Source organism: Megalobrama amblycephala, linkage group LG6, assembly GCF_018812025.1.
Source record: "Megalobrama amblycephala isolate DHTTF-2021 linkage group LG6, ASM1881202v1, whole genome shotgun sequence".
Classification (NCBI taxonomy): Eukaryota; Metazoa; Chordata; class Actinopteri; order Cypriniformes; family Xenocyprididae; genus Megalobrama; species Megalobrama amblycephala.
In genome coordinates, this window is record NC_063049.1 from 8,271,064 (window position 1) to 8,294,308 (window position 23,245).

Genomic DNA, 23,245 nt, shown 5'->3' on the forward strand with positions numbered 1-23,245 from the left:
GATAAACAATTTTATTTATTTATTTTTAATACTTTTTGGAGCTTGGCAGCCCCTGGTCATCATTCACTTTCATTGTATGGAAACGAGTAGCATGAACTTTCTGCTTCTTTTGAGTACATGGTTTTGTAACAACATGAAGTTGAGCAAATGAACTATATGAAGTGAAATATTTCGCTGTGGTCCTTTTGTTGCTCTATGTATATGCCTGCATACGTCAGCGTGTGTCTGAGTGGGAGTGTGTTTGACGGGGGGAGCCGAGCGATGATTGGTTTACAGATGTGCACTTCCCTTCTGGTCTCCAAGGTGAGCTGGATTTACGACAGTGTAGTTTGATGGGAGAATTCTTTGCTGTTTAATCTCAGCCACTGCAGGCTGATTAGAAAAAACCCAGATAATGGAAGACACATGACCTCTCCGGTTCTCAACCAAGGGCGTATGATCACATTAACACACACAGAAATGCAGGGAGATGGCTCTTCTGAAGACATCTGGGAAGGAGATGGAATCAGACCACGCATGACACGAAAACACATATGTGTTTTAAATCCACATTCATGTTGTAATTGTAATTTCCCAACACTTCAGCGGCGGCTTCTTCAAACGCACAGGCTCGCATTGCACTGAACCCTGGGTAGTGAGACCAGGTGTCATTAACATGTCAGTCACAGTAATAACCTGTCGAGCTTCTCTGATTTTTAATGGCCTGACCTAATGTCAGAGAGAGAGACAGAGAGAGACAGCGCGAGGTGAGTGTGTGTGTGTGTGAGAGAGTGCGTGTTTAAGCCCTGTGCTGCGGAATGTCAGCAGCAGATGCCAAACTCAGCAAGTTCCGGAATGCTCAATTAGTCGCTTTTATAGGCCCCATTAATAAGCATTAATTTTCTCTCCCCAGATATGAGCACAGGCAGTCTGCTCAGGGCCGTTTGGAAGAAACACTGGGCTCTCACACAGACGTACTCTAAATCCTTCAATACCTCCAATAGTTCAAAGGCCACCGCAAAACTGCGTCATGTCTGTGAAAATGAAGAAAATGTCATAGAGCTGTTAAGAAACAAAAATTGGCCAGTTGTTGCGCCTCAAGATCTGTAGTGAGCTGGTCTCATGATTATGACTCAGGGCTGGTAATGCAACGTTGATTTGATCCCAGGTGGTGTTGAACTGTGAACAAGAGAGAACATTTGCTGAAACTTGATTTTACAAGACTTTGGAAGGGAAATAAGCCCTGTAATATAATGGGTAAAAGCCTAGTTAGAAGCCTAGTCCTATATTGTATGTAGACTACCATTCAAAAGTTTGGGGTCGGACAGATTTTTAATGTTTTATGCTCACCAAGGCTGCATTTTATTTTATTTTATTTTATTTTATTTTATTTTATTTTATTTTATTTTATTTTATTTTATTTTATTTTATTTTATTTTATTTTTTTTATTTTTACTTTTTTTAAATGTAATTTATTCCTGTGATCAAAGCTGAATTTTCAGCATCATTACTCCAGTCTTCAGTGTCACATGCTCCTTCATTAATTAGCTGATTTTCTGCTCAAGAAACATTTCTGATTATTATCAATACTGAAAACAGTTGTGCATTTTTTTCATATTTTTGTGGAATCAACAATACATTTTTTTTTTTTTTTTTTTTACATTTTTAATCCTTTTTCAGGATTCTTTAAAGACTAGAAAATAAAAAAGGGCATTTTTGTGAAGTAGTATTTTAGTATTTTTGCAACAATAAATGTATTAAACTCTTAAAGGTACAATTTGTAGGACCTGCCACTAGAGGGTGCACTACCAAAACAATAACAATCGCGTGGTTTGATGACGCTAAGAAGGTGCATGGAATGATGGGATTTGTTGTCTTCTACCCAACCGCTGACAGCCATCAATCAGACGGAAAGATAAATTATGGATTTAACGGATGGGGTAAAGTTTTATAAATGTATAAACTATGGATCAGACGCGTCCTCGCGTGGGTCTAGAGACGCGATGCCCCGCGTTTGGCGTGTATGCCCCATAATACTAATCGTGTTGATTGTTATAATGGCATACGTTTTCTGTAAAGATACGAATCAAAGCAACTCACCTGTCGAGTAAAACATAAGCGATGTGAAGTTTGTCGCGAAGCTCTCTCCATCTAGAAAATGCAACACCGATGTTGATCCTCGCTCTGTTCTTGTCCCAAACTCTTCTTGGGTCGTTTGGTTGGCCCGTACGCTTACGTTTACGGGAGCTGTCCTTGTCGACAGAACCAGCGGCAGATGGTAAACAGTAATTATATTCCATAAATAAGTAACACAATCCACCATAAAACGTGCAAGAAGTAAATAAGGAACTGCTTGAAGCAAGCTAGTGGTTTGCTGGACGCTAGACACTACTTCCGCATTTGTCCACGACACTGTTGTCGTGTGGTTTCTACGTCAGTAAAGGCGGTAACAAAGGGTAACTGACGTCATTGACAGGCGACTGCACTGCCCCGTGTCATTGTTTAGAATGGGAATTTTCTCATGATTTACAAGTAGTTGAAAACATTAGAGATATTGTTAGTAATCAGCTGGACAAAATATATAACACTAGCCTAGTGGTTTTTGGATATTTTACTGTGAATATCTTACAAATTGTACCTTTAAAGGTTCAGTGTGTAAATTTTAGGGTCACCTAGAGGTGAGGTTGCAAACTGCAACCTCACCCCTCCCTTTCAAAGCACATAGAGAAGCTATGGTGACCAACACAGGACAAAGTCGTCGTCATCTGAGACAGAAGAGAGTAGCCAGTCAAGCAAACACGCCCTGTAGAGCAGTTTGTTCGTTTAGGGCTACAGTAGAAACATGTCGGCGCAAAATGGCGACTTTGATGTAAGGGGACCTGCGGTGTATGAGATAGAAATGGCTCATTCTAAGGTAATAAAAACATAAAGGTTCATTATGTAAGGTCTTTATTCACCACTGACGACATATTATATTGCATTTTTGTCAATATTACAAACTGGACCTTTAACAAACAAAGTACTGAGCCCAAACTTAAATGTAGTGTATGTTATGTAAAACTTTGGTCATGACTCAAAGTGTTGAAAGGCTTGTGACAGTCCAAACTTATGAACTGTAGTGTGTGTTTATATATATATCACATCATTACATTATTACTGCATGGCACAAGATGATTGGTCTCTGCTGATTCTTCAGCCAATGAGGTTGCTTGCTCAACATTCAAATAGTCTAGTTCAGTGTTTGCTGTAGGCTGGTCCTGTAGTGCATCAGAGTTCCTCTGAACCCCTCCACCTGCCTAAATCTGCTACGGGATTTATGTGTGTCTATTTATGCAGCAGCAGCATATTTTACATGTTCACATCAGTGTGTCTCTGAATTTATTAGCAGTAGCAAATTCATACTTGCTCTGCAGCAGCAGCAACATAGCAGATCTAGTCCGCCAAGACCAAATACATTAACATTGCCATATTCAATAACATGCTAAAGCTATTCCAAGAGTTGGTAGTACTGTGTATATATATATATATATATATATATATATATATATATTTTTTTTTTTTTTTTTTTTTTATATATATATATATATATATATATATATATATATATATAAACCTATATATATAGGGTGCATGGCCCAGTTGTGTAACTAGAAACTCTTTGAAAAAGCCCATTGGCTCTTTCCACTGAAAGGTGGGACTTCCATTCCTAAAGCTGCCATATCTCTTCACCATCGGCACCTGGCTTTAGTTTTGTTTCTTAGACTCTTAAACCTTAGTGTGAACCGGTGGCTGTGGCGGCACTCACTATGGAAACATGTCCGATTTGGCCCCAGTGGTCTCTTACATCACATCTGATTCCATCTAGTTTTATGGCTCTGTCTTTTCTGGCTATGTTTAAAGCCAACTCCCTTCACATTAATGCAAACAGAATGGAGAACACGGGTGGTCCAGAAAACATCAGTTCGGCGTCACCTCTTTTTAATCTGTCAGACTGTCAGAACCTGCAGCGGCGGTGACCTCTCGTGACCTCCGAGTGTGAACATGCTGGACCACACTTTGTTGTTAATGGCAGGAAGGCTCACCTGTGATCGGCCACCAGCCAAGAAATCCCTTGTTCTGTGATCCACTACCTGGTCTGAGCAGGCACACATGCACACGAGGTGTGCTCATACTAATTCCAAACAAATGTGGCTTTTCTGGGCTTCGTCAAAGACACTTTGCAGGCCTTTCATGAGCTCAGGTGAGTGCCCTATAAAGGCTTTTATTTCAAGCTTCAGGACAGATTTATGTAACAAGCAATTAGAAACATAGAAGGTCAGAAACCACTGGGAGACCTACATATATAATGTGTATTTATAAACCTGTGGATACACTGAAACAAAATTTGGTGTAAGAATTACTTACTCAGAAATTGCTAGTAAATTTCACACATAATTACAAAGAAATGGCAAGTAACACACTGAATTAAATGTGAAATTTTAAAGTAGAAAGACTGAAATAGGATTTTCTTGTAAAACATACTCCAATGATTTTTGAAAATCATTTTTTTCAGTGTATAAACTGTGGGAAAATGAAAGATCTTCTTAGTCAAAAGACAAAAATTCACTGCACAATTCATTTATATGCATAAATACACCAAGCGCATTGATTTTCCACCTCTAAAATGGAAAACAGCAAGGTGCACCTTTTTAAATGAGATTCTCTACGCAATAATAATGAATAAATGAAAGCAATCTCAGTGTCAGAAAGAGGTGATTTTTACAATAACATCTGTATTGGGAATAATGTCTGTATTTGGCGGAAGTGGAATATAATTAATCCGGTGGTAAATATAAAGCGTCCACTCCAGCGAAAAATTAAACACCAATCAAAGTCCATTTCTATCATCATAATTCCTGATTGTCAGCAACACCTTTCCGCACGTAGCATTTAGCCTGGTAACAAATCTCCGATTTTATTGACTGTCTCAATTTGTTGCCTTTCATATTTCATATTTATGGTTCTCCCCGACATAATCCTGTTTTTTAAATAGGTAACCGTGCCATTTCTGATATGCAGCATAATTTATTAGACGTGGAGGTATGAGAGTGCTGGTCTGAGACGCGGTCTAATTGATGGCAGGCGAGTCTGAGGCTGTGCGACTCCTCGCAGAAAATCATCTCCCTCCTCCTGGCTCACTGTATCTATCTGTATTAAAGCACACAAACCTGGGCCGCGCTCCCCCTCACATAAGGTGAACCATTAATCCAGGTTTAATTTTCTGAAACAAAAAAATCAAGGATGTAATTAGCTTCCTATAAAAGTGGCGGTCAGATTGGCTCAGTATTTTTAGAGCGGGGAGCTGCACTATAGACATGCTTTATGTTGGCCGAGAGGGCTGTAAGTTATGGCGTGTCAGGATTCTATGCATTCTAATTGAATGGAGACTGCTTAATGGCTGTGGAAATTCAGCTGCCTGATGCTCTGTTCCCCAGAGAGCCGTTTCGCCGCTAACACTCCACGCCACCATTAAACCTCAAAATGGGCCGATTTCACAGAAAAACAATAATAAAAACAGGATTGTGCTATTCAGGCAACAGCAAATTCAACGCTGAATTAACACCGACGAGAAAAGCCAGAGAAATGTCCAGAGAAATATGGCGGCTGTCTGGCTACGGAGAGCTAACGCTTAGCCTAGCTTAGCAGCCTCAGTGACGCAGGAATACAACGCAGCAGCACAATGAAGCTATAGCGCACAATAATTCACATAATTCTCATCACGATAAATATTATAAGCCAAGTAATAGCATTCACTTTCTTCCATGTAAACCAAAGTACCTGAAGTGTATCATATAATGTGGTATTTTGGACATTTGTCATGGCAATTCCATTGTATTCTTTGAAATACCTGGTAAATACCACTGTTTATCAAAAAGGTAAGCATTCAATACCTTTGTATATATCAGAGAGTCAGCATCCTGAACCATGGTCTCACCATAGTACTTTTTGTAAGTGGAGTATAAAAAAAGACAGCAAACTGGTTTGATTTGGTCAAGGCCTAAATGTGAATGAACCACTGTCATTATTGGCTAAAAAAAAAAAACAGATCTTCTTAAGATATTTCAAGAATACAGTTGTAAACTATTGCTTCTGATTAAGACACCACCAAGCTTACCCATACTCAAATGTAATATATTTACATATTTGAAACTGTCAATTTTGCATATTGACATATATAGCCCAAATATGTATGTTTGTGTATGTACAACTTTTTGATATATATGTCATGCATGTAATGACTTGATATATATATATATATATATATATATATATATATATATATATATATATATATATATATATATATATAAAACGGTTAGTTCCTGTCCTTGATTCTGATTGGTCAGAACCCAACGGTTCTGTGTATCACTACACAACACCCTTAGCAACCACTCTTTGCAACGTGAACTGTATGTTCTCAATTGATATTGTTCATTGAAGCTTACTGTCTTATCTAGAAATGTATTGTGAGAAAGAGATTGAGTGAGCGAGTTTATTACCTGCATTCAGAATTAGCATTTTCCTTCAGGTCAGTCCTATGTTCATAATAAAAAATCAGTTTAAATGTCTGATGTATTATCTTGTCCTTTTAACAGTTATGGGGTTTTCCCGTGACTGACAGCGCTAGTCAAAGCATTTGTCAGTTGCGTCTTGTTCTGTGTTCACAACAATTCAGTCTTTTCAATGTAAAAGTCTCATACTCATAATCACACTCACACTCATAAAGACAGTCTTTGCCGCCATCTAATGGCGTAATAATGTAACTTCTGTTGCTGTTCACAGTCAGGGACTATTTTTTTCCGGCGGAAGGAAGGCTTTTAGTGAAAGTTTACTTCATGAAAGTTGCATTGATACATATATTTGGCTTTAATATTTTTATTGTATGGTAACCATTTTATAAAAGCAATAAGGTACTCGAGGCTAGTGCTGTGTCGTGAATAAGTCACAGCTGAAGGGGTTGCAGGCATGATGCAATACGGGGAACAACGCCCTTCAGCTGTGACTTACTCACGATACAGTACAGTAATATATATATATACATATATAGGTCTGTTTAATGTACATGTATGTATATATAGATTTAACTTTTTTCCGTTAACTAAAAACTAAAATTTTATATTTGAGAAGAATCACAATTTAAAAAAAAGAACATGGAACTCAATATTATTTTTAACGATATGAAAAGTCGAGTCGGTTTTAAATGAATTCACTGAATGATAATGTTCTAAAAGCAGAACTTACTATTTCTTTTGAGTTATGCTGTCCAGTCTCCTGATTATGCTAGTTTGCATTTGATTCTACGGTTTCTTGACTTAAACCTTCCACTGCTTCAGTGACTTCACGCTGCAGAAATGGTTTACCATAACCTAATTTTCAGTTTAAAGGCCATCCCAGCACTGCAGTCCTTTAAAAGGATATAGTTTTCGTCAAGCATAAATAGCCTACCTTCTCCTTCTCAAATTGAATTTATTCCTTAAATTGTATTCACCCTTATTAAACTCATACACGTGTCTGTGTATTTTTGCATGTGCACCAGAGTGAGTCAGTGTGTGTGTGTGTGTGTGTGTGTGTGTGTTGAGGCACCATGCTGAGAATGAAGCAGATGGCAGCATACAGCTCTCATGTGACTACAAAACTGTTTTCCATTGATACCACTAAAGAGGGAATCGAGGGGTTTCTTCTCTCGTTCACTGTAAATCTCTTCCGTACAGCCAGCGGTTTCACACTATTTGGTTTTATTTCAGATGGACAGCCGTTGTGAAATAAGAGAGAGAGCATTTATGACACAGTTTTATCCCCTGTCCTCTGTCAGCAGCTGTGATAAGCAAAGCTAACATGCTCTAATTCCTGTAGATAGAATGACATTTTTTCAATTTGGACTCAGAAACTGCCTCCATGATGAACGGCTGAGCGCCTCATTTCCTTAAACCATTTCTTCTTAACCTCTCCTGACAGTTTAGATATTGCCTACCTGGTAATTTGCTCGACAATAATTGTTAGGGAGAGATTTCCCTCTACCTTTAACTGGCACGCTCACCTCCCTCTGTAGGTGACAAAATGCAATTACAGAAACGCGGATCCCCGGCGTGACCGGCCAAGCAGCCGATATCAGCGTCCCGCTGCCATTAATGGAAAGCCCGCACCTCACAGACACGATTCTCCACAAATAAAACTTTAATTAAAAGATCTGAAGGCATTTTATTGATTAACGGTGATTAAAGTGTACGGCTAGAGTTGTTTTTAGATGGATGGTTTGTCCCCCTTTGGATTTGCCTAATTGTCAGCGGTCTGTTTATTGATAAGACTCGTGGATGAATACAGATGCGAGCGCATGCTGATGGAGAGATCATTTCGCGCGCAGCATCAGGCTAGAGCGGGACCAGCTGTTGCCGCTCGCCCCCGCTGGGACCGCACGTTTCACAGCCACCCCGGGCGCGCACACTACGGCGCGCACCACGGTTAATGCGCACGGTAACATTTCCACAACCTCCCTTAACAACAGTATGAGTTTTACAACCCATCGTGGAGCGCATGGGCTCTTAGTCTCGCACTTAAAACGTTAATCATCAGTCTAATTGCCGCAACTCTACTAATTTGGGTTGTAATCCTTCAGCGATTATATGTTATGCTCAATATCAGGTTTGTTCATTAATTAACAGGATTATTAACCTTTGCGTAGTGCCCATTTGGGATTTGGCCCAGTAATGTTGCTGCTGAAGTGCTGAAAACACTGCGAAAATGAGAAGAAAACAAGTAATTTACTCATAATCAGTGGCGCGGCGGTGGCGAGCCGCTACACGGCCTCTCCGCAGGCTGATGAGCCTGTGAAACGTTGACATGGACTGGCCCGCGCTAAATTAGAATTCATAGTGGGCTGACATCTCGTTACGACGGCCTCTGCAGGCAATCGCCGGACGGGGGGAGGGCAGAATGATGCCTGTACAAGGCTACCAAACACGAGGGATGCGGGAGAGAGACAGGGAAGGGGAGAGAGGTGGTATGTCAATGACAAAGCAGTAATTAGAACACGGACCAATCAAATCTTTGAAATCGGGACATGTGACCTCTGACCCCAGGCAGCATCAGGTCAAAGGCTGCTGGAGGTAAAGGCCCCCGATGAGCAATCGCGCAGGATGTTCGGGAGCGTTAAGGGGGAGGTGTTGGTGGGAGTGAGCGTTTGCCGGTCAGGGTGTATTGATTTTGATCTGCTGTAATATTTTTACGTTCGGAGGAGAGGAGGCTGTGGTTATACTTGCCTGTTCATACTCGTTCCGTCATCATGGTTTGCTATAAAATGGGAAAATAATGTAATGTAAACAAAATGCAAAATGCAAATAATAAAATGCTACTAACCATATAATTGTTGCATAGTATAGAAAGACTTATCAACTTTTAAAGTCACCATGAAATCAAAATTATTGCAGTATTTATTATCAATGATTTGTGCCTTGTAATCTTTAATCAAAATGACTCTTACAGCGACATCTCTTCTCTTCTCTGATGACGTGTTTACTGGCACGAGGGCGGTGCAACCTGTCACTGTCACTGACATGAGATCCACCAATAGCAAACCACAATGATTCAACCATCCAATCAGTTCCTCATAGACAAATTCAAGCCCCGCCCTACATTTGTTCTTATTCGAGAAGCCGTTTCACTCAGATATGTGTCATAATAGGAGATATAAGACTATCGCAACCTCTGTTTTATATTGACTGACACAAAACTCTTGCTATTTCTTATGTTGTTTATGTCAAAGATAGTGTGTCCAATCAAAATCTATGGTGTTTTGCTGCAAATTCTGTCATTTTTTAGAAGCAGCTAAATTAGATAGATGCCAATATATGTCTTCAGTCTCAAAAACCATGAACAAAACTATATGGTAAAAAAAAAAAAAACTATACCGAATACATGATTTTGCAATAAATATAAACATGGTTTATGTTCACAGCATGTTTTGTGTGAGTTATTGCCTACCAAGATCTTGAAATTTATTTTCATTTTTTTTTTCTCATCAATTCATCAGACATTTAGGAACTTAAATGGTCCTTTCCCTGTTCATCCTATATGCTATAACAATACATATTGTTTGGCCTATGCAGTTCATAGTAATATTATTAGATTTCACTGTATGCTTTTTAGGATATTTTATAATGTAGAAATCTAAACAGATTTTAAAACAAATGGCTACAGAGAAAAACTGGACATCAAATGCTTAACAACTGAGGATCAAAAACTGCCAGACTTCAGGTCATTCTGAACACAACAAAGTATTGCAGAAACATGCACATTGTTGCTATAGGAGACGCATGACAAATGACAACAAAAGGTGTTCTAAAACTCTAAAAATGGGTCAAAAATCTGGGCAAATTCATGTGTATTATTCTTCTATTTGTTTGGTAGTGCATTCAGGGTGCTGCCGGGCGTTACTTACTGGACTAAGTCGAAAGAGTCTGTGATAGTCTGATATCCTCTACACAATATCCAATCTGAAATCCCAACTTTCCAAATGTATTTATTTCACACACTCACACAGATGGTCCAATCAGCTGTAACTTAGCAACATCAGTTAATTGTGTGTGTATTGGTGGGTAGTGTGTGATGTGCTCGGGATAGATGGACAGATGTTATGATGGCGGCACTGCAGGGCTGCAGCAGTCTGTTTTCATTTCACAAAATAAAGATCCCTCAAAATCACTTTGACTCACTTCCAGCTTCAATTATAGGCTGTTAATTCCTCACCAAACGTAAAGTCTCTGATCTGCGAGCCATCCTCTCACCGCAAAGCCCAACACTACCTTTACAAGAACGTTTGGCACTTTCCACAGTAACACTCAGTTACTTTACAAGCATCAGAGGAATGAATGCCATGTTTTGATGTGAGCCCTTGTGAAAAAGAAGACACTTTAGCATACTTAATAAAAAGAGTACTTATTACAGAAATGTCCTTTAAGAAATATGCTTTCAGACACTCAATTACATGTTATTTACAATGAAATCAAAAGGTATTATGGTTTAAATTTATATTAAATGCAATTAGCTGAACTTTTGAGTGCTGACCAGCTTAATGTAGGACTTAAGTACATATTTGTATATCATTTCATAATGCTGTTATTTTTGAAATTCTCTGAAAGTGTAGTCTACTGCCAAATTTCCTGAAAAACTAAACTTATGGTAAACTAAAATATACTTTAATGTCATTTAAATTCAAACTTGTTTGACATATATTTATATATATTTTTAATTACACAATTGTAATTTCTGAAGTTGCAGTTTAGTACATTAAAGAATAATTTAATAGAAATCAACAAACAAACAAAATCCAGTTGGTAAGTTTAACACAAGACAAAGAACAGAAGCTAACTAACCAAACACAGTGGCAATGAAGAACAGGTGAGACTCTAATCAATTAAACAATGACGTAATGACTAACTACGGTAACCAAGGAAACAGGAACTAAACACACAAAATAAAACAAAAGAATGTCAAAATAAAAGTCCCACATAAAATTGAATTTGTGACAACACTACAGTTCAAATGACAATCAAGTACTTTACATGTGATTTAGGATGTTAGTCAATGCATTAAAAGTAAGTATGTTGTACTTTTAAATGTACTTTAAAGTAAAACTTTTAATTTGACATTATTACAAAGTGTACTAAAACTGTACTTAAGTATGTTAAGTACACTACAAGTGAACATTCACAAGGGAGAACTACATACATTAGATACTATTTTCTAACATGAAATTAATGTAGTAAAAGATGGTAGTTTTTATAGGTGCCATCGAACATTTTTTTTACAAGATGTAATATAAGTCTAAGGTGTCTCCTGAATGTGTCTGTGAAGTTTCAGCTCAAAATACCCCATAGATTTTTTTTAATTAATTTTTTTAACTGCCTATTTTGGGGCATCATTAACTATGCACCGATTCAGGCTGCGGCCCCTTTAATTCCTCACGCTCCCTGCCCCCGGAGCTTGCCTTAAAAGTTCACACAGCTAATGTAACCCTCAAAATGGATCTTTACAAAGTGTTCGTCATGCATGCTGCATGCATACATCCGATCATGAGAGTATAGTATTTATTTGGATGTTTACATTTGATTCTGAATGAGTTTGATAGTGCTCCGTGGCTAAAGCTAACATTACACACTGTTGGAGAGATTTATAAAGAATGAAGTTGTGTTTATGAATTATACAGACTGCAAGTGTTTAAAAATGAAAATAGCAACTGCTCTTGTCTCCGTGAATACAGTAAGAAACGATGGTAACTTTAACCACATTTAACAGTACATTAGCAACATGCTAACGAAACATTTAGAAAGACAATTTACAAATATCACTAAAAATAACATGATATCATGGATCATGTCAGTTATTATTGCTCCATCTGCCATTTTTCGCTATTGTTCTTGCATGCTTACCTAGTCTGATGATTCAGCTGTGCACAGATCCAGACGTTAATACTGGCTGCCCTTGTCTAATGCCTTGAACATAAGCTGGCATATGCAAATATTGGGGGCGTACATATTAATGATCCCGACTGTTACGTAACAGTCGGTGTTACGTTGAGATTCGCCTGTTCTTCGGAGGTCTTTTAAACAAATGAGATTTACATAAGAAGGAGGAAACGATGATGTTTGAGACTCACTGTATGTCATTTCCATGTACTGAACTCTTGTTATTTGACTATGCCAAGGTAAATTAAATTTTCCATTCTATGGCACCTTTAACACATTATATGTCTGTCCTTCAAAAGCTAGTCCGACCTCAGAGGATTGTATCCAACAATTAAGAAATTTATATTACAAAAATGTAACAAATTAAGGTCTACACTGCATTTAGACATTTCCAGAATATTGTAATATCCAGAAAATTTGTAAAAAGAAAATAAAACTTTAGTTTGACCTCTTGAAATTGACAGTCGATTATCTGAAACGCTGTCACCTCACTGACTATTTGTTCAGTCATTTTTAAGAGTTTCAGACCCTTTTTTTGTACTCCAGTCGTGGCAGTGCCTTCTGCATGACACTGAGGACACCTGCTGCAATTCCACAACATGCAAAGCAGAAGAGAGAAGCAAAGTGAGGAAAAAGTGAAATCAGAACGAATTACAAAGAAAGAGAAAGAGAGAGATAAGGTTAAAAATAGTTAGCGTCTGGCACAGTATGATTGAGCTTCCAGGGCTCTGAAAATTCACTCTAATTATTCAACGGTATCCCTCTGTCATCCTGGCCTCTGCATTCCTGCTCTGGCAAATCCGAGTCACTCCCACTATTATACATAATTCGGCTGCTTAATTGGCACGGATCGAGCAGAAAGTGGGCTGTGGAAAATCCTCTGAGACTCGCAGGGCCACATCTGAGTGGCTCCATCAGCACGGCAGTCCCTGAGGTGAGAGAAGTCAGCAAATATTTCATCTGCCGGACTATCAAAGTGCTTCACCTCTGGAGCCTGATTCACTCTTCCACTGCGCGCGCGCGGATGCGAGTGCAAGTACTGACAGTATTATTTATAGCTGGAGAGGGAAGATGACGGATGTTAATGCCAGTGAGATTATGCGGTTGCTGCCATAACGATATGTTGGACTTGAGCAGAGAGGTTAACTAAACTAGTCATTTAAGTTATAAGTGGGCCACTGGCATGCGCCAAAGCAGCCTTCAGCCATTCCTCGCAGAGACGTGGCACGATACAGAGGCCAAAGAACAGCGAGACAAACTGTTTGTGTAACACATTAAAATAGATTCTAATGGCAGTCCCCAAAGACGCATACGTCTTATCTCAGATCTGGGGCTGTGAAAAGGTGCCAGGGAGCGAGTTTATTGCTAACCTTGGGCTCGTGAAGAGAGTCATTAAACAAAGGAAAAGCGTAACCTTGACCAGAGAGTGAGTCGCTATATATCTACACACTCGCGCTCCCAGATACTCTTTACCTAAAAACAGGATGCATGACCGTAGACGACGGGGAGAAAGAGATCTTTTTAGAGAAGATAAGTTCTTGCGCTGCTTCATGATGTCATGATTACATCCCGTGCCGCGGTAAAGGTCAGCCGGTGTCATGGCAACCGCTGAAGAGGTTCACGCCGTGCCAATACAGATAAGAATCAATTTTTAACACCTCACCCCTGCCAGAGGGTTCTCTGTCCCAAGACATCAAATTGACTGCGGTGTCGCAGGGCTCTGGTGGAACGGGTGTCGTGCTGAAAGTTTTAGTGGAAGAACTTGGAGATTCGGATGGATTTAACTGCTTTACTACATTGTTTTGGAGCTTGGAGATGGAGTTTAGGCATTGTTATTTGAGTTTATATTGTTTGAAGCTATAATTAGTGTACAGAACATCTGCCCACAGTTTTTTAGTCAGCGTATGGAATTATGTGCCATACGTTGCCGTCAGATGCTGAACACCTTGCATTGCCTGCTAGTCGTTAATTATTATTAATGCTTACACTTCTACTGTTTTTCCAAAAGACAGTAGGATTGTGTCAAATAATGTCAATTGAACGAAGGCGAAAATGAGTTTTGCGAGCTGCGGTGGAAGGGAAAATTCTAGTGAATAACCTAAATTTCTGTTCCTATAAAACTATATGACTTCAGATGACTGGAATATGCAACAAAAAGACATATGGGTTACAATTTGAACTAAATTCTCATATACAATATGCTAGTGCAAGTATATGAGAATTAGTTCAAACTTTGACCTGTGGAGGGCAGTAACACACTTAGCAGCGTCTACACTGCTGGAATTCTGCAAAAAGAAGAAGAGAGCTAGTGCAAGATGAGCATTTGTGGTTAAAAGGTATATATATATATATATATATATATATATATATATATATATATATATATATATATATATATATATATATATATATTGTTTTTTAGAAAATGACCGATCATTTCACTCAATAAGACCCTTATTCCTCATCTAGGATCGTGTAGAGCTCTTTGAAGCTGCACTGAAACTGACATTTGGACCTTCAACCCGCTGGTAACTGTTGAAGTCCATTTCATGGAGAAAAGTCCTGGAATGTTTTCCTCAAAAACCTTCATTTCTTTTTGACTGAAGAAAGAAAGACATGAACATCTTGGATGACATGGGGGTGAGTAAATTATTAGGAAATTTTAATTTGAAAAAATGAACTAATCCTTTAAGGCGATTTTGTCACTTTTTAAAAAAAATAAAAGATTGGTGTAAATATTCTTCAAAACCATTTGTGTTCCATGGAAGAAATACCCAAGAATGATAACTATTACAATAACTACAGTATTTTAATAATCATTCTAATTCTATGAGAATTGTGAAGTCCACAACACAGCTATATCAATAACGACACAGAGGAACGATGTTGTTTGGATTTCTTTCAGAACGATTAATTCCATCTGATGAACAACAGAAACCAACCAGAATCCACTTGACTTTAAAGAGCTCTTGTTCTTTGGAAAGAAAATAATGAAAGCTATATAACAGCAGGCCTTTTCTTTAAAAAGTCTAAAATCTGCCATATGAGCAGTTTCCTTCTGTCTAGATCTTTCCAGAATCCTGCCTAACAATAAGCCAGAGGAACTCGTGTAAGCAGTCTTGAAGCTCTGTTCGTTTGGATTGACACAGAGAGGCATACAGCAGTGATTTCCACTAAACACTGGGCTGCTGCTGATCATGTGGTCACAGGTACAATAAATCCATCAAATCACCAGATCAAAGAGGGATTATGGGTAAACCACAGACATGAGTGGTGGCTGCTTCTACACAACATCACACATTCCTGAAGACACACAGAAAAAAAGGTGAAAAGACGGTGCTGCTAAAGTGCATTTTTAAATTGGTCTATTAAAAAAATCATTGTTTCTGGTTAAAAATTGTTTCATTTCACATTACACTGGGTTATCATTTTGATGAAAATTAAAGCTTTTGCTTTGGCTGAGGAATGGTACATAATGAATATGATTTTACTCCTTACTTAATGTTGAAACTCAATATTGCGCTGCTTAATATTTTTGTGGAAACAGTGATTCATTTTTATCACATTTCTTTGATTAATAGAAAGAACAGCATTTGTTATTTTTTTCCACATTTTAGAACCAAAAATCATAGAAAATATGATTAGTCCCAAATGTAGTAATTCGTAGTACAGGAAATGAAGTGACTAAAACTGTGAAGTAAATTAAAATTACCTTCTTTTAAGCATCTTCAAAGTCACCAGACATTGTCTAAATGTTCTCCACCATGATGTCACGGCTACATCATGCAGATTGATAACACTCGTCTGTAGCGTCTGGACCAATCAGACACACAATTATTCATTATATTTAATGAATAATCCAGGAAACTCTCCCCACAAAGTTCTGTGAACCCATCCCCCAAAACTGCTACCAGCATCCCAAACGAAGCTAACACACAGGCAGGACCAGGTGTCCTGTTACAGGACATAGAAACACTGATAAGAACCTTTTTTATGATCAGAAAGAATTTGCAAAGGCTTGAGACTCAAATAAACAAATAAACCCTTTTAATCCTATATATTCTATATATAACCACTTGAGAAATGTATAAACATGTATCCAATTTTCCCATCTCATGATTTTCCTTTTATAGGGTTTGGCTTTTGTATTAATTCTCTCTTTTGAACTCTTTTGGTATTATTGTTTCAGAGTTGCATACTATGGTTAACTAAAATCACATGGGTAGCATGTTTGGTATCAATGGACTCCAACTTTTGGTAATTTATGTTACATGTTGCTAATTCTGTGACACTATAAGAATCTAGAAGGTGCTTCTCTCATACATCCAATCTAATGTCTTATGCTAATATCCTGCCAAAGGGACAAAGACTCGTAAAGTTCCCTCCGAGGGGACAATTCCTTATTGGCTCAGACACCTCTAGAGGGTGTGGCATCTTCACCCCTTAAAATCACTGATCACAAGACCACGCTCTCTTCCCCCTCTTACTCCTGTCTCTTTTTTACTGAGAAAACTCAGATGTGAAGATGATGTTAAGAAGCTAGAAGCTTCTAAGGAACCCCAGGCTTGTGCCGGCCTTGTCCTTCCATTCACCAAAGATCCTCTGAATCCAACTGGTTCTCTTTCATCAAGGCAACATCAGCAAAGATCAACAGGAGCCTCCACAAATTGCATCAGGACAGCTTAATTTGATTTGGCGAGACATGCAAGTATCAAACTTTGTCTCATTATTTGATACATTAAGTATCCTTACTCCCCTTTAAAAAGGGGTTTGTTTGAACTAAGCTGGTGGTTTGATCTGCCGAATTTCCAACAATGCAATAACTTCTTGCTTTCCTGTTTTCTGCTTCAGCTCTCTCTTTCCCTTGGTAAACTGTATGCATGTATATGTGTGAATGTTAGAGTAGTTATGTGTTTAGTCTAGTTAATAAAGTCTTGTTCATGTCAAACGTAAAGTTGTCCATGTTTCATGCTTATATACTGGAGTCCCTAATCATGCAGATCCTGACTTACAGGCTCTTAAGTAGTACTGTACAATAACAATGTTATTTCCCATAACCTGGAAATGAACATTTCTTAGAATTAATAAACAAGTAACACTGAGTGTTCATTGGCCAAACAGGTTAATTGAATGTAACATTAATTTTATTACATTAAGTTAATTTTATTAACTGATCCAAATATTTATAATTAATTATAACTAGTTATGATTAATTATATTTCTTTTGAGCTAATTTGCTACACGTCTCACACTTGCTGAGCAGCACCGTCGGCTGACCTAGAAATGGTGTTTGTATTGTGGAACTGGTGCACATTGAATTGTCTTCTGCGTTGTTCATCCACCATAACCCATGGTGAGTAACATAACATGTCCTAATGTTAATACATCACAACTTACCGCTATTGTTTCTCTTACTGCCTCTGATGTCTCAATTTCAGTCATCGCCCTCCTCGATTCAGCAATTTCATTTCCGGCGACTCTGCCACCAACTTAATCTCAAGAAAAAGCCCAATGAAATGCCTACAAAGTCCAGTCAGTAATAGGCAAACTGCTCAGCTGCGGCCATGTATGATTCTGTGTGGGAAACATCTAACTCCAGCTAGGATGCATTTATGTGGAGAACATCATCCTCCTGGTTCTGGTGAAGTCAACTGCAGGTGTGATTCTAGATCGCCCCTGGCTCATCCAAAACAATCCTGTTTTGTCCTTGACCCCACTTCAAGACGTCCCCGTTGGACCAGGACAGAACAGGATTGTCAGTGACCAGTGTTTTCCTGACCCTTTTCCAGAATCCACATCCACCGAGAGTCCCGTAGAGCAATAGTCAATGGATATACCATCCTGCCATGCCCACTATCAAGATGTCTTCTGTCCCAAGAGAGCCTCACCTCATTCCAGTTGCCATAGACCTCATTTAGCAGTGCCCCGTGGTAAAATCTATCCACTCTCCATACCTGAAAAGAAGGCCATAGAGGAGTATGTGGAGGAAGCCCTGCAACAAGGCTACATCCACCCTTCAACTTCCCCTGCTACTTCTAGTTTTTTCATTGTGGCCAAGAAGGACAGAGGCTTGACGCCTTGCATTGATTACCGGGCTCTCAACAAAATCTCTGTCAAGTTCCGTTACCCACTTCCCATCATCCCAGCCACTTTGGAACAATAAAGAGGTGCAACTGTCTTTACCAAGCTGGACCTCCAGAGTGTATAAAACCTCATCCGGATACATGAGAGGGATGAGTGGAAGACTGCATTTGTGACACCTACTGGCCATATGGCCTGATCAACGCACCCTCCGTATTCCCGGATTTCATGCATGAGATGTTCTGGGAGTACATCTATTGCTCCGTCCTGATCTACATTGATGACATCTTGGTGTACTCCCAGAACCTGGCCGAACATCGCCAATACATTTTGCTGGTCCTAGAAAGACTGAGGAAATAACAACTCTACCTCAAGGCGGAAAAAATACACTTTCCACCAGTCCTCCACTCAGTTACTTCACCATTACTTAAACGCAGAGGATATCAAGGGGAAAGTGGATGCAGTCTGCTCATGGCCAACACCCACCACCATTAAAGGATTAGTTCACTTTAAAATGAAAATTATCCCAAGCGTTACTCACCCTCAAGCCATCCTAGGTGTATATGACTATCTTCTTTCTGATGAACACAATCGGAGATATATTAATAAATATCCTGACGTGTCCAAGCTTTATAAAGGCAGTGGGGCAACGAGTTTGAAGCTCAAGGGCATCCATCCAAATTAAGATATTTTGGTTGAAATCTGATGACTCCATGAGGCCTGGATAGGGAGCAATGACATTTGACTTAAATATGTTTTTAGTACATTAATGGATCTTGAAAGAGGAATTGTCATTGCTGTCTATGCAGGCCTCACTGACCCATCGGATTTCAACAAAAATATCTTAATTTGTGTTCTGAAGATGAACGAAGGTCTTACGGGTGTGGAACGACATGAGGGTGAGTAATAAATGTTTCATTTTTGGGTGAACTAACCCTCTAATATAGTAGCATAGCGTGCATTTTTTAGGGGAATATGGAGGGTCATCAACCTCTCACACACTCGAATAGAGACTGTGGGAATAGTGAGACCTCTCCAGAAGAAGGTGTATCCTCCTCTCTCTACTTTCAGCGAACTTTCACCCAGGAGCCTTGTCTTGCTAAGGGCAGTGATGTCCACTTTCCACAGTGCACATAAAAACACAGATGTATCATAACTTATAATAAGAATTGAATTATTGATTATGATTAGTAATAAATTATTTTCAATATCTTGTGTATTTCATATCCATACAATTCTTCTAATTTCAGTTGGAAAAATTAAGTCCAGATCTCCAATCTACTTCCATTGCAGAAACTAATTTAATCTTGGTCATAGCAAATATCATAGCAAATAACAAAATCATATCCAAGAAAAACATTCTCACACAAACACACACACCAGTCACAAACAAAAATAGGCCCGCATGTAACACTTCGAAGATCTCAATAAAACCCTACATTCTCAACCCCTGGTGGGTCTGGTCATCACAGACAGACAGTTGAATAAATATGACTGGAAAAGTGGAAGAGGAAAGAGAAAGATAACACTGTGAACATTCACACGCAAATAATGACAGTTTTAAAGAGGATGTGGATGAGAACATGAGGAAAGAGACAAATGAATGTCAATGAATAGGATAGTAGAGATCAGACGATCTTTATGAATGGGAGCATTTGTTTCCTTGCGACGTGATTCAGATCTGTAAGTCTATCAGTTTCCATCCCGTTTCTGGGCTAATTCACGTCAGAGCAGGAAATGTCTGTACAAGACAATATGCCAAATTGCTGCGTTTATACCCCTCTTCCTGCTGTTAAACACAACTGTGTGTGTGTGTGTGTTAATTTTCACAGTGTTTCGGGAGAAACCGGATCTAGAAGCATTAGTAACACTGCGCAAATTTTAGTTTCCTGTTCAACTGCTTTTGTCCTAAAAGTCTGAATTTAGACAAAAACATTCTCACACGCGCCCAGTCAAGAACATCACAGGATAGGACATTATGAGTGGACTTCTGAATGTTTGGAGTTTTATACACCCAATCGGCGGATTGATTAGATGGTATATATATAATTTGGTAGTAAAAGTGTCCCATCAGGTAATCAAAGTTGGGTCAAATACAGAGAATACATCATGTAAACAGACAAGTGGTCAAGTGGAAAGACAGCAAGTGTGGATATTGGGACTGGACCATAAACATACAAATAATGAATGTTCTGAACATTCCAGTAATACATGCATTGATAGCTTGCCCTACAGGAAATAATTTTAAAAGTTCCCCCAAAGGATTTGTTGTACTATCAGAATGTTAGTGGCTCAGTGGTGTTAGTGAGCATTAATGCTGATAATCAGCTAAATGCATTCAGTAAATGCAAACGCATTTAACCCATTAACATTATTCTGTATTTTAAGGAATGTTTTATGAAGTCAAGATTTAAAAATGAGATAATCAGACGTCTGAAAGACTCCATGGGTCTCTCTCTCTCTCTCTCTCTCTCTCTCTGTGTTTTGGCAGTCAGGTGTAGAGCAGACAGTTATTGACAGCTGTCTGTGGAAGCTATAATATTTAATAGGTGTTTTTGAAATGCACATCACTAACCTTACACTTACAAGAAACAGCTGACAACACTTCCACTGCCAAGTGTAGTTCCTACACTCAAAAACACACATCTGTGAACAACAAAAAGCTGTCACCTATCAGTCTCTCGCATAGCCAGACCTTTGCCTGACGACATTATTTGTCTGTAACCGCTGCAAATGGCCAAGGGCCACCCACTTAGTCAAGAAGAGGCTGTCTGACTGATATATGTAAATGTTTCAATAATAAACAATATTTCACCTGCATTTGCCGCAAATATTCCCCTTTCTGTGCTTCAAGTATGGAAGCTTGTGTGTGCCATGGAATTAAAAAAATAAAGGTAATATCAACTTTATAAAATCGCAATTGAATGTTTACAATCTTGCAGTCGGTAGAAAAAAGTCAGAATTGAGATACAACCTGAGAATTGTAAGAAAAAAGTACTGAAGTTCTGAACATTTTGTAATTTTGACTTTGTTTTCTTCTCAGAAGTGTGCGATATAAACTCGCAATGGTGAGTCATAAAGTCAGAATTGTGAGATATAAACTCTGAATTCTGAGATTTTGAGATAAAAAGTCACAATTACCTTTTTTAAAGGGTTAGTTCACCCAAAAATGAAATTTATGTCATTAATTACTCAACCTCATGTTGTTCCACACCCGCAAGACCTTATTTAAGACCGTATTTTTGATGAAATTCGATGGCTCAGTGAGGCCTGCATTGACAGCAAGATAATTAACACTTTCAATGTCCAGAAAGATACTAAGTGAAGTTAATAAATGTAATTTCGGGAGGAGTACGCCCATCTAATCTTCCAATTAATACCAAGGTATAAAACCAGCATCTTACCTCTTCCTGTTCTTTTGGCATCCCTCCTCCTCCCCTTCTCCTCCTTTTGTACTTATTTTTGCCTGTTATAGGGGGGCAATCGGAGCTCGAGTAGGATATTCTTTCCGAGCCCCTCTATAGCAGACAGCAAGCCAAATCTGTTTACCACTTACGCTAAGATTATATGGGCACACAAACTCGTGAAAGACATATTTAACACAGTTCATGTGACTACAGTGGTTCAACCTTAATGTTATGAAGTGATGAGAATACTTTTTGTGCGGCAAAAAAAACAAAATAACAACATTATTTAACACTATCTAGTGATGAACCATTTCAAAGCATTGCTTCATGAAGCTTCGAAGCTTTACGAATCTTTTGTTTCAAATCAGTGGTTTGGATCATGTATCAAACTGCCAAAGTCACATGATTTCAGTAAACAAGGCTTTGTTACATAGTAAGTGTTTCAAAACGTTTTGAAATGTCAATGGTTCACCACTAGGGGGCGTGACTTTGGCAGTTTGGTACGCGCTCAGAACCACTGATTCGAAACAATAGATTCGTAAAGCTTCGAAGCTTCATGAAGCTGTGTTTTGAAATCACCCATCACTAGATAGTCGTTATTTTATTTTTTTATTTTTTTTTGGTGCACACAAAAAGTATTCTCATCGCTTCATAACATTGAGGTTGAACCACTGTAGTCACATGAACTGTTTAAAATATGTTTTAGTAGCTTTCTGGACATTGAAAGTGTTAATTATCTTGCTGGAGATGCAGGCCTCACTGAGCCATCAGATTTTATCAAAAATAACTTAATTTGTGTTCTACAGGTGTGGAATGACATGAGGGTGAGTAATTAATGACAGAATTTTCATTTTTTGGGTGAACTAACCATTTAAAAAAAAAAAAAAAAAAAAAAAAAAAAATATATATATATATATATATATATATATATATATTATTCTGTGGTGGAAACAAGCTTTCATGCTTCACCTAACCTTACATTATAGATGTGAGAAAACACACAAGTGATGAAATGAAATCACTCAGGAATCCAGAGTTGGCCAAGCTCGAAGAGTATAAGTTTCCTCTACCCCATGAGTAAACGTGAACACCTCTCTTTTAAATCCAACTAAGTGCCTCAAACAAAATGCTTGAAAGAATTTTGAAGTTTTTTAAGCCATGAGCTTGACAGCCTTTTAAATAATGTGGTGTTTAGTTCCTTCTCTAAATCTTGTAAGCACAGCTTTTGTTTCCTGGTGGACTGTTATAGATCGCCACACACTAGGCTTCCGGAAAGCC